This window comes from Amblyomma mixtum, chromosome 3, assembly GCF_055824585.1.
Source record: "Amblyomma mixtum isolate Tamu chromosome 3, ASM5582458v1, whole genome shotgun sequence".
Lineage (NCBI taxonomy): Eukaryota > Metazoa > Arthropoda > Arachnida > Ixodida > Ixodidae > Amblyomma > Amblyomma mixtum.
In genome coordinates this window covers 13,470,848-13,483,431 of record NC_143014.1, presented here as the reverse complement: position 1 = coordinate 13,483,431, position 12,584 = coordinate 13,470,848, and the positions used below count along the sequence as shown (strand labels likewise).

The following is a 12,584-nucleotide window of genomic DNA, read 5'->3' as shown; positions in this document are numbered from 1 at the left end:
GAGCTGTGCTGTAAACGCCGTACCTCGATCAGTGATTACGTGGGACGGTGCGCCGTGACGCAGCAAGGTTTGTTGCATAAAAAACTGGGCTATCTCAGATGACGTGTCACGCTGCACCGCCTTAGTTTCCGCATACCTTGTTAAATAGTTGGTCGCGACTATGATCCATTTATGACCGGCCGATGACACAGGGAATGGGCCCAGAAGATCGATGCCGACTTGATCAAACGGCATCCGAGGCGGTTCAATAGGTTGGAGCAAACCCGCTGGCTTGAGAGGGGGCGCCTTACGACGTTGGCACTCGCGGCAGCCTCTGACGTAACGTTGGACGGCGTGGGAAAGTTTGGGCCAATAATACGCCTGGCGCACGCGTGCAAGTGTGCGGGCAAAGCCCAAGTGGCCGGAGGTGGGCTCATCGTGACAAGCAAGAAGGATATCGGCGCGGAGGTCTGCCGGAATGACGAGGAGGTGCGCTCTGTCAGCAGTGCTGGAGTTTTTCTTAAAGGGAAGCTGAAGAGATTTTCGAATTCATTAAGATGCTCACGTATGGATGTGGGAACCTTAAAAATCATGCGGGTGAAATTTTTTTGCAGATTAATCACTTAGGAGCGACGTAATCGCCATTTAAAATTGCGCGGTAGCTCCGCCCCCCGCTGTCCGCCGAGCGCTGCTGATGACCCTGACGATGCGAGCCGAAACCGGAAACCGTGGGGTGGTGACGTAAACATTGGTGTTCCGTCGCCACGCAGCCTCCGCGACCGTGCTTGTTTCTGCGTGCGTGCCATCGTAAGCTGCTTCGATCTGCCGTGTGTTCCTGTATTTGTGCTTTTTTATGTTTGTGGTGACGTACAGAAACGTGGGCAGCATCGAGTGAAGCGGTGGACCATCATGCCGGCGTTCTGCGCAGCCTTCGGCTGCACTAACACCAGCGGCCGCGACGATGTAGTCTTTCATAATTTCCCGCGAAATAAGAAGCTTTCCGCGAGGTGGGTCGCTGCTGTGAAGCGAAGGGATTTCAAGCCCTCAAAGACTACAGTGCTATGCTCTGACCACTTTCGTGATGAAGACTATAACCATAGCCTGTCGATAATGCGTTCATTGAGCCTGTCAACAAAGTCAGCTGGACTGAAAACCGGCGCAATACCGTCTGTCTTCGCGCACAGGAGCTCGTCACCGCCACCGAGGCCAGCTTTCGCGAAAAGGAGGAAGCTCGAGGTAAGAATTTGTGTATTAACTCTATGAGAATTTGACTGCGCGAACCGGTGTTCTGTGTAGTGTATGGCGCGTAATTTCGTGGATGCAAGACTTCCGGTAGTAGTGAGATGAACGGCGCTAGAATGAGAATGTCAGGACGGCAGCAAACTGCAGCTTACAAAATAAGTGCTTAGCTGTTATGCTTGCAGGCATGCATCATGCATCTCGTACAGCATTACTCATATCAGAACTCGGCCCTAAATTTTTTGGCTGAGTAAAAATCGTTAAACTGCTATTAATACTGCAAGAGGTGGAGCGACGCGAAGTGCACCTCACAACCAGAGACTGCGCGTCGCGCGTGAGCAGAGAACTTCGTTCGGTAAGCGAGCACGTGAAAAGGCGTTATATGCAGACTCTTTACTCAATTATGTTGGAGCTCAGATATTCTAGGATTCATGCGTAGCCCTCAGTGGCGAGAACATAGGGAGTAGTACGCGGCACATTTTTCTTTGTGGTCGGAGCGCCGAGAAAACTGTTTGCACATGTTTCTGGTATACGGACGCGCGGCGTTTCGTTTTGAATTTGGTTTCGCCTGGGGCCTGGCTGATAGCAGCCTCGTCAGCGCCCAATGTGCGCAGTCATGGCGCTTGCAGTCCGGCCCCAAAGCGCAAACTTTTTTTTTTGAGCGATCTACGTCGGACGCGGCCGCTGATTCTGTATTAGCGCTTGACGTTGCCTGTCAGGGTTTTTAAAGTGATCTTTTTTGCTTGGCTATAGTATTTGCAGGAGGTGCTCCAAATCTGCAAATACAACATAATATGAAAATAAAAATTTAATTAAGATATGCATTTTAGTGAGCTAATGGAAGCCTTCTGCCTATTACTGGTGTCTGCCGTATCCCCCAATATAGCCCCAGGTATAAAATTAATACAAGGTTAGTTACCCATTTTTTAAAATAAATTTTGGACCTTCTAAAGGAACACCTGGTATATAATAAATGATCTCACTTCGCACGGAGCTCGCCAATCAAAAAAATGGTTTATGAAATAAACCAGCAGATTTTACTCATACTGAAGCACACTTTTGTTCTGTTTGGAACAATAACATCATGTGGCTTATGCCTTTCAGTTTCTTGCTGAACTGCTGCAAGATCAAGACTGCGCACCAGACGAGAGTGCAAATGAAGAGTGCATGGAAAATGACATCACACCTGGGGGCTGCGCACCACCAGGCAGTCAAGAATCCACACCAAACGGCAATACAAATCAGGACTGTGCAACAAGTCGAATGCCACTGGCAGATGCTGCTGAGGACCCTGCCATCGAACTTTTCTAAAAGTGATGACAAGGCTGACAAGTCTGTTCAAGTTCTAATGCAGCCAATACCAGTAAAGTGTTCTGCCAGGAATACGTTTATAATAACACATGTAGTCGTAAAAAATTGCCGAGTGCAGCATGGCTTCATACATTAATAATAATATTATATAATTGTGCGCCACGTGTGCTACAGCCAGCCTTGCGATTCGGCCTGCTTGGTTGCAGCACGAGGCCATCGAGAACAGCGCGATAAAGGCGGCCGCAAACGGATGGAGATATTCCTACAAGGGCTTGCAGTATGAAGCAACTCGCCTAAACAAGGATTTCAATTTACTGCCAGATCCCATCTTGGCACGCAGAACGGAAGGCGCACGTTTGTCACCTCGACGAGTTCTGCCGCAAAGCGCCCGAACTTCTGTCTTTCGCGTGTGTTATGAACCGAGCCGGCACGCAGCGACCACGAAGCGATGCCAGCATAAAATTTGCGTGCAAAAAGAGCCTAATAACTTCTTGCGCTTGTTAATGGTCTGTGTGGATTACAAGCAGATTTGCGGCAGCACCGACAAGCGGCAAGACAACAATGCCGACGATCGCATCCCGCTTACATTGTATTAGGAAAATTTCGTGGAGCAGTGCTATACTACATTTGCTCGCTTCAAAATTAATTTATTGTATCTCTGAATGAAGTTTGGCTAGAAAAGTATGCTTACCAATGGACATTTCCAACACGTGGAGATGCTGACGCTTCGCTTTCGTTCAAGCCAAAAAGCACCGCTTGCGCCAGCATCGTTGCTTCCTTGGAGCGGTTTGCTCGTTGCGATTGGTTCGTACATGTAGGGTATGACGCCAAGATCCTCCTGGTAATCTTCGATGTGTTCCATCGTGATATAAGCATCAAACCAACAACCGGAACACCGCGCGCCGCGCTTCATGTACTACATCGGCGGCGACCGAGCCGGGCTCACCGAGCCAACGCCAGTGTTTACGTCACGAGGCGCCCAGCCAATCACAGGCGGCAACGAGGCGCGCGAGCTGGCTCGAGGCTGCTGCGGCACTTTTCGCCAAAATAAAATAGGTTTGCGCTTTCTTTTGCCTAATTTCGATGAGAAATTCGAGTTCCGAGGGTGGAAAACTGTAAAGTGTATCTCTTCACTCAATTTTTTTCGGAAACCTTTCAGCATCCCTTTAAACAAAATGCCGTTCCGGAGGCAGAAGGCCGGCAGGTTCCTAGAAAATTGTCGAGGTACGACAAAAGCTCGGCCCTCCAGATAATCAATGATAGGTCGCAGGTAACCGCGAGGCATTCCTTTTCTGTGGTCGAATAGTTTGTTTCAGCGCGAGAAAGCGTGCGGCTTGCATACGCGATGGCACGTTCCACGCCATCTTTGCGTTGGACGAGTACGGCGCCGAGGCCGACGTTGCTTGCGTCGGTGTGGACTTCGGTTTCAGCCTCCTCATCAAAGTGCGCTAGAACACGGGTTGTTAGCAGCCGTCTGCGCAGCTCGGCAAAAGCCTTCTGTTGCTCGGCGGCCCACACGAACTGTGTATCATCGCGCGTGAGGGTGCCGCACAGGGGTGCAGCAATCTTCGAAAAGTCGGCGATGAAGCGGCGGTAATATGCGCACAGAGCCAAAAAGCGTTGCACACTTTTCTTTGTTGTAGGAACAGGAAAGTCGGCGACAGCAGCAGTTTTCTCGGTGTCGGGCTTAACGCCATCGGCACTCACAAGGTGACCGAGAAACTTCAGCTCTTTGTACCCATAAGTGGCACTTCTCGGGCTTCAGCGTCAAGTCGGCCGATCGGAGGGCATCTAATACTGTCCTCAGGCGTTCAAGGTGTTCGGCAAAGGTTTCGGAAAACACGACAAAATTATCGAGATAAACCAAACAAGTTTGCCATTTCAGTCCAGCGAGAACGGTATCCATCATCTGCTGCAAAGTTGCCGGCGCTGAACATAGCCCAAAAGGCAGCACTTTAAATTCGTACAGTCCGTCGGGGGTCACGAAAGCCGTTTTTTCGCGGTTCCGCTCGTCGACCTCTATCTGCCAGTACCCACTCTTTGAATCAATTGAGGAGAAGAACTGGGCGCGACGAAGTCTGTTGAGCGAGTCGTCGATACGAGGCAGCGGGTAGACGTCTTTTTTAGTGATGTTGTTCAGTTTTCGATAATCAACGCAGAAGCGAAGTGTCCCATCCTTTTTCTTCACCAGCACGACAGGTGATGACCAGGTGATGACCAGGCGCAGATACGGTACGGCTGCTGACCGATAGGGCGAGCATCGTCGGGCGTAATGATGCGGTGCTTCAGAAGAGCCGTTTGCCGGACTTTCGACGAAGAAGCGAAACAGGTAGAGTACGAGTAGGAGGGCACGTAGTTCTCGCTGTTGAGTCATCGAAAGGTCCGGACTGATGTCAAGAGCGTCGAGGGATGGGCGCAAAGGTTTAACAGCTTCGAACGCGAAACATTCAGAAATCTCCGCAAAGGGGTCGGCGAATGCGATGGCAGTAGCACGAAAAAGATGCCGAGGCTCGTTAGTGAATTTAGTCACCAGGAGCTCAGACCGGCCGTCACGGAGATGGATGAGACTTCGCGCTGAGCAGATGCCGTGGGTGAGCAAAAGGGACAGGTTGCCTTCTGCGACCGCTTTCAATTCACGTAGTCCGTCGCAGTGAACACTCACAAAAACACTGGCGCGTGGCGGAATCCAAACGCTCTCGGCGGATATTCGAAGGGCGGCGCGGCGTTCACAGTCCTCGGAGTAAACTTCAGCTTTCTCGGTAGAAAATGTGACACTGCGTTTTCGGAGGTCAATAATAGCTCCATACTCCCGGAGAAAATCAACGCCAAGGATAAAGTCACGGGAGCAGTCAGGTAGAACTAGGCAGCTGAAAACAAATGTGGAGCTGCGAATTTGGACTCTTGCCATGCACAGGCCAAGCGGAGTTACGACATGTCCGCCAGCCGTGCGAATCTGCGTGCCGGACCATGGCGTCATTACCTTTTTAAAAAGCGCCGCTAGCTTTCCGCTTAAAATCGAGAAATCAGCGCCAGTGTCCGCCAAAGCACTAAACTTATAGCGGTCGAGAAGCACGGGTATATCCAACGAGAATCGATCTCCGAGTTCAGGTACTGCAGTCGTTGCCTTTAAATCGCGGTTGGTCGCTGTTCGCGTTGTTGGGGGGTCTTGTTCGCATCGATTTCCAGCGGCCTCGCCCCCGGAGGTCGCTCTCTTTAGTTTTCTCGGCGGGGACTTGGCGACCGTCTCTGCGCCATTCCGGAGTAGCTTTGGGGCTGTGGCGAAGGTCGGCGTGATGATGGAGACCGAGACTGCCGCTGGGGAATTGTCGCCCTGCGCTGCTGGGCCACGTAGTCCTCGATCTCCCGAGGTCGTTGACCCATTGGTGGGCGGGGCATGTCGACAGGGAACCCCTGCAGCCCAAGCTGTCAATACGGGCACTGGCGATACAGATGACCGGGTTCCCCGCAGTGAAAGCACAGACGGCGCCGATCTGGTGCACGCCACAGGTCTGTCTTCCGCTGGGGCGATCGTCGGTTGTCGATGTATGCGTCGGGGTTGGCGGAAAACAGTGAGCCCTGATTGGACGGAGGAAACTGCGCCGAAGAGGGCGCAGGACGTCGCAGGGCTTCAGCATACGTTGGCCGACGGGACTCCGTGGGAAAAGGCGACGGGTCAACAGACGGGAACGAAGGTCTCAAGGCTTGAACTTCTTCGCGGACGAGGCTAGCGAGAGAGCCGGCCGTCGGCAGGGGAGCACCGAAGAGCGTCTGGAGCTCTTCGCGCACAACGGAGCGGATCAGGTCGCGGAGAAGATCGGGGTTAGCCCCGAAGGCAAGAAGCGGCTCTGTAAGTGAAGCGGCGAGTACCGGCCGGTCGTAGGTGGTAGACCGCCGCAGGAGCATCTTCTCCATCGTGACCGCTTCCGTGAGAAACTCAGCAACAGTCCCTGGTGGACTGCGCACGAGGCCAGCGAACAGTTGTTCTTTAACGCCGCGCATGAGGTGGTGCCCTTTTTTCTGCTCGGGCATGGCCGGGTCAGCTCGCCGGAAAAGCCGGGTCATGTCCGCCACGTACATGGTGACAGTCTCGTTCGGCATCTGAATACGAGACTGCAAAGTCCGTTCAGCCCGTTCTTGACGATCCGTGATGATGTAGGTCTCCAGGAGGCGTAGGCGGAACTCGTGCCATGATGTTAAGGCGTCTTCTCGGTTCTCGTACCAGGTACGTGCACGATACTCCAGACTGAAGAAGACGTTTCGAAGCTTGGCGTCGTCGTCCCACTGGTTGAACGAGGCGACGCGTTCAAACTTGACCAGTCTTCGACGTCTTCGAGCTGACTGCCATGGAATGGTTTGGGCAGTCGTGGATTCTGCAAGGTATAGTCGGCTGGAGCTGGCATGACAGGTCGATGGGAGGGTGCTCTGGCAGACTCCAATGGCCCATGTTCGGGAGGTAGGCCTTGGTTTCTCCGGCTTGCACGGTGCACAGGGGTGTCCACTAGCGAAGCACTGGAGCCCAGCATATCCGGAGGAGTATGAGACATATACAGGGATCTGTACCCAGCTCCTACACCAAAATATGTCACGGAAGATAGGGCGACACGTCGCTAACCAGCAGAACACGGCAGCCAGCCAGCGCGAGACACTTCAACGTCTTCCTCGACAAGCGCCACCTGAGAACACCAGGTGGCAATATCAATTAGAGCTGCAAATTCATCAACCTTGTTTTTATTGCGAAAGCAATACTACTTGTACTTCACGCCTTTACCGTGCCGCGGCCGGTGACCACCATTGACGTTCATTTGACCTTGATTGCATTAGAATGGATTAGATTAGATTGGATTGGACTGGATTGGATTAGATTACATTAGATTACATTGGATTGCATTGGATTGTATTGTATTGGGTTGCATCGGATTGCATTGGATTGGAGTGGATTGGATTGTATTGCATTGGTTTGAATTACATTACATTGGATTGCAGTGGATTGGAGTGGATTGCATTGGATTGGTTTAGATTGCATTCAAGGAGGATATATACCAACGGTTTGATAATGGTTGCCTCTTGCGTTGCCTACGGATGTGCAAACAGGCTGAAGAAGGGTTGTGGCCTCACATTCCACCTGTAAGTACACGAAAACGTGTTCAATTGAGCCATACGCGCGCGTTGTCGAGCGGCGCAAACTGATGTGATAGATGTGTGCAACAAATAATAGTGCCTAAATTACTGGCAGGTTTCCAAAAGATCCCGAGCTGCGGAGCCTGTGGGAGCGGGCCGTTCGCCGTGAAAGATGGCATGCAAAAGATCGAGATCGCCTGTGCTCCGTACACTTCGCGCCCGAGTGCTTTGACCGCACCGTACAGACGACGCGGCTGCGCGCGGGAAGTGTGCCTTCTGTGTTTCCTGCTTTTCCGCAGCACTTACAGAAGCCCGTGAGTATTACTGGAGAATGTTAAACCATGACACGCTAGGCAGAATTATTCGCCTTTCTCACGTGAGAAGTGTTCGTGGCATTAATACGACTGCCGAAGTCGAGATTCGACGAAGGTTCTTGTCGGATAGTGGATGGAAGCAAATGGAAGGAAACGTCTGAGCTTCTTGTCGCTAGTGGTTTTTTTTTAGTATCGTGCTGAAAAATTGTGTTCGTGGAAAAAAAGGAGTGCCGTGCGCGCAATTTTTTTGCTTCGTTGTTGAAAAGAAGTTATTGTGATTGCGTGGTAACAGTTATTGTGATTGCGTGGTAATATGGAAGCGCCCTTCACCCTTCTGTAAAATCGTCTTATGAAGCACTAAGTTCATGGTAAGAAATGAAACCCATTTGCTTTCGCAGCTACACTTTTCTCTTACTTGGGACTGAACAAAAATATGTGGTGTCCATTTCAGGTAAAAAGGAAGCGTTCAGAGCGCAAGCATCAAGACTGCGAAATGCCTGAAGTTGGAGAGCCATCAACTGCGTTTCCGCCGAGCAAACAATGGTACAAGGACAAAGTCAGTGCCTCTGAAGAAGAGATAACACAGTTGAAGAAGAAAATTAAGATGTTGCAGCAAACGAAGCGAAGGCTTGCGAAGAGAAATGAGACAGCACAAGAAATCATAAAAGAAATCAGAGAACGAAAACTCCTGTCCGAGGAAGGCTCGCACGTGTTTGCATCTGCCTTTTCAAGTGACATTCAACAACTTCTGTGCAGGGCAAGCAACGAACAAAAGGGCAAGTACCCACCTGAGCTCCGTGCGTTCGCGCTGACATTACATTTTTATTCTCCAGCCGCATACGAGTACGTCCGATCCAAATTCAATGGTGCCCTTCCGTCACAGCGAACACTTCGGGACTGGTATCGATCAATCCACGGAGCTCCTGAGTTCACGAGTGAGGCATTTTGTTTCCTCGAAAAGTTTGCACAAGCACGGAGTGAACCGTTCTACTGCGCTCTGGTCGTAGATGACATGGCCATAAGGAAACACGTAGAACTCGTTGGAGACAAAGTTGTCGGGTACGTAGACTTTGGAACGGGGTTAGATGATGATAGTCTCCCCGAAGCCAGAAATGTGTGTGTCTTCATGATTGTTGGTATAAACAACAGACTCAAGATGCCAGTCGCATACTTTTTAAATGACACACTAACTGGAGCGGAGAGGGCGGAGCTGACCAAACAATGTATTGAGAAGCTTGCATCAGTTCAGGCTGAAGTTGTCTCTCTTACATTTGACGGTGCCTCATCGAACTTCACTATGGCTAAGTGCTTAGGTGCTCAGCTTCGACCGGACTCTGATGGGTTTATTACAAGCTTTGTCAACCCAGCTGATTGCACTAAAAATGCTCACGTTATTTTAGATGCCTGCCATATGATTAACCTCATCCGCAACTCATTGGCAACCGTAAGCCACCTCATCGACGCTGAAGGAAAGCATGTGAAGTGGGCTTATGTAGTAGCATTGGAGGCTTTGCAACGTGGAGAGGGTTTGCGTCTTGGCAACACGCTCACAAAGGTCCACGTTCAGTGGAAAAAGCAAAAAATGAAGGTCCGATATGCTGTACAAGCACTCAGTGCCTCAGTTGCCGATGCCTTGGACTTCTGCGAACAAGTGCTCAAGCTGCCACAATTCAAGGGTGCCAGCGCAACATCAAAGTTTATTAGAATTTTCGATCACTTGTTCGACATCATGAACTCCAGGAACCCATTAGCAAGGTCTTATAAGGCACCTCTTCGTAAGCAGAATGAATCCTGCTGGAAGCAATTCTTTTTGGAGACCCGGGCGTACATAAACGGGCTGAGAGATCCGGCAGGACGTCCAGTTACAGAAGGACTAAAAAAAACTGGATTTGTTGGCTTTTTCATATGCATGGCAAGCACCGAAAGAATGTTCGACGAGCTTGTTGGCCAGGATCAGCTGAAATACTTGCTGACCCACAAACTCAGTCAAGATCACGCCGAGAACTTCTTCGGGTCCATACGTGGACGAGGGGGACATAACAACAATCCAACAGCTGCGCAGTTCATGGCTGCATACAAGCGTCTGTTGGTTCAGACGGAAGTGACGTCTTCCAATTCTGGAAACTGCTCCCAAGACATCGTCTCCATCTTGAATTCAACCACTACTGTAGCCATGGTAGATGCAAAAAGCACGGTCACTGACATGCGCAGGTCATCAGTCCTGCAGCCCGATGACCACGACTACACACATCGCATTGACTGGCCCGAAAGTCTTTCTGCTTTTGTCGGTGCCGTGGTGCCATATATAGCAGGCTTCATTGTGCGAAAAGTAAGTGCAACGACAACATGCGATCAGTGCATCACAGCCCTGCACTCTGATGCGCTTGCGCCTTTAATTAAGCAGAAGAGCCGGGGTGGACTTGTTTCGCCGTCGCAAGACGTCATTGGCCTGTGTGAAGCAGTTGAGAAGGGGCTGCGACGGCTGCAGGCTGAATGTGATGCCATTACAACGGTGCTGGCAAGGGCAAAACACCTTATCTTGGAAGTCCTGGATGTGTCCTCGGAGAAAAAGTGGTTCCAGAAACTGGAGGAGCACATCCTTGACTTCGATCCGCTTGACAATCATATCTACAATTTGTGCAAAAAAATCGCTGAAGAGTACGTGAAAGTGAGGATACATCACATGACAAAGGAAATCGGGAATTGATCAAGAATAAAGTCAGACCAGTTCTGTCAAGGGTGATTATCTTCAATCATCAGTAGGTTGCCTCTCACCATTATTTTTACTGTGCGTCTGATTATTAAGCTTTTTTTCCTTAATATTTGTTCAGGTTAACTGCTTTCTACATGCCGGTTGGCTGCTGATGGATGAAAAATAAACGTTTACAACCCCAACCGCTTGCTTTCATTGTTTTGTAAACGCGAGCAACTTCATAGGCAGCGCGAAGAAGCACGAGCGCGGTTGCGCACTGCTGCTTTTTGCCACTGGCAAGATGGCCGCCAAGGCTTCACTCTCCCGCATAGGCGCGTATAGGCGGCTTCCACTCCAGCAAGTTTTATATATCCTCCTTGATTGCATTGCATTGGATTGGATTGGATTGCATTGGATTTGATTGGAGTGGATTGGTTTGTATTTGATTGGATGGTATTTGATTGGATTGGTTTGGATTTGATTTGATCGGATTGTATAACCGATGCACCACCACAAGTCTAACCACAAGGACCTGCTACACTACCAGCTGTACCATGGCGTAGGTACGGATATTGTTTTCGCAGTTACCGGGCTTAACCAAGCTAAGCCACAGCGAATTTTTAATGCTACGGCAGTTAATTACAAGAAAGGAAATAAGCGTTGCATTACGCCCACACCGTCACTCAACCCGTACTACCTCCTTTGTATCACCGGCCTTATCACCTACTATCGGTACGACCTTATTTGTATTATCATCAAACAAGTACTTCTCGCCGTTTATAATAAGAGTGTCATACCTGAGGCTGATCTTGTCGCCACTTTGTTCTCGTGATTTCGCGAACTGCCATAGAAACTTTCTCTTTCTACGTACTTCCTCAGAAAAGTCCTCTGAAATACTGACATCACTTCCTTTCAATTTATAAGCCCTCTTTAAAACCTTCTGCTTGTCAGCGTATGAGGCGAAAATCGCTTTTAAAGGACGGTTGCTACCGGACTTGAATCTGCCTAACCTGTGAGCAATTTCTAGTTTTACGGATTGAACACCTAATTTCGATTTACACACGTCAATTACGCATTCTACTGAGTCCTCATTTGACTCGTTTGGTTTTGTATCCTCGACACCAAAGAAAAGCAAATTGCAGCGCCTCCTCTGGTTCTCCAGATGCTCAACCTTTGCCATTACTGAACTCAACATCCGCTGCTGATCTTCAAATCGTTTTTTCCATTCACCAACTGCACAGTTCATTTCATCAAGGCTCGCTATTCTTGATTCTATCGATGCAATACGGCTGCCGAGATCATGCATGGCTCTCTTACTTTCAACTTGCGTCAGTTCTATTGCACTCAACTTGGCCTTAATCGTATCTTGGCCATCTAGGAGCATCTGCAGAGTTTCTGCGGTAGACGGACCTGGGTTAGGCTCAACGTCACCACATAAAAGTAGCAGCAACAGATAAAAGGAAATACGACGCAATAACCGAAAACGACGACGCCAGTAAGCTTTCGGCTGCGAGTGAGTTCTGAGACAAGCAAATAACACATGGGGTGGAACCGGCAAAATGAAATGTGCGCGAAAACAGTGCAAGTTTGTGTTACTAACCTGCAAAAGCAACAGGAAAAACGTGAGCGGCAGTGCTTCAGCCATGCCGGTTCCACGCCCCCCTGGTGGGGGCGTGGCTAAAGAGTAAGTTTTGGCGGGAGGATTGTCTATTGGCTGAGGATGAAGTTTTTGGCGGGAATGTAACGAGATGAGTGCGCGCGAAGGAGAGCGCCGGAGGTTGGGTGTGTGGCAGTCGGACAGATCGGTCGTGTGCGGCCGGTGGTTGGCCCGGGGCCGAGAGCGTGGCGTTGGAGACGCGAGTTACTTCAGCGGCGGCTGGAGGGTTGGCCGTGTGGTGGCCGGCAGTGGTCCGGAGTCGTGGAAATGAGGC

The 12,584-nt window shown here is 50.2% G+C and overlaps 1 protein-coding gene, 1 long non-coding RNA gene and 1 pseudogene across 6 annotated transcripts in view; 1 reads left to right on the top strand and 2 right to left on the bottom strand.

Moving 5' to 3' along the window:
• RhoBTB (Rho-related BTB domain containing) overlaps positions 1–12,584 on the bottom strand; it is a 451,872-nt gene that overhangs the window by 45,160 nt on the left and 394,128 nt on the right. The gene's annotated exons all lie outside the window — the stretch shown is intronic.
• On the top strand, positions 504–2,601 carry LOC149349257 (uncharacterized). Its single transcript, XR_016289995.1, has 2 exons — positions 504–1,215; positions 2,323–2,601. It is a non-coding gene; the product is annotated as an uncharacterized LOC149349257 (long non-coding RNA).
• On the bottom strand, positions 4,061–11,574 carry LOC149349256 (uncharacterized; annotated as a pseudogene).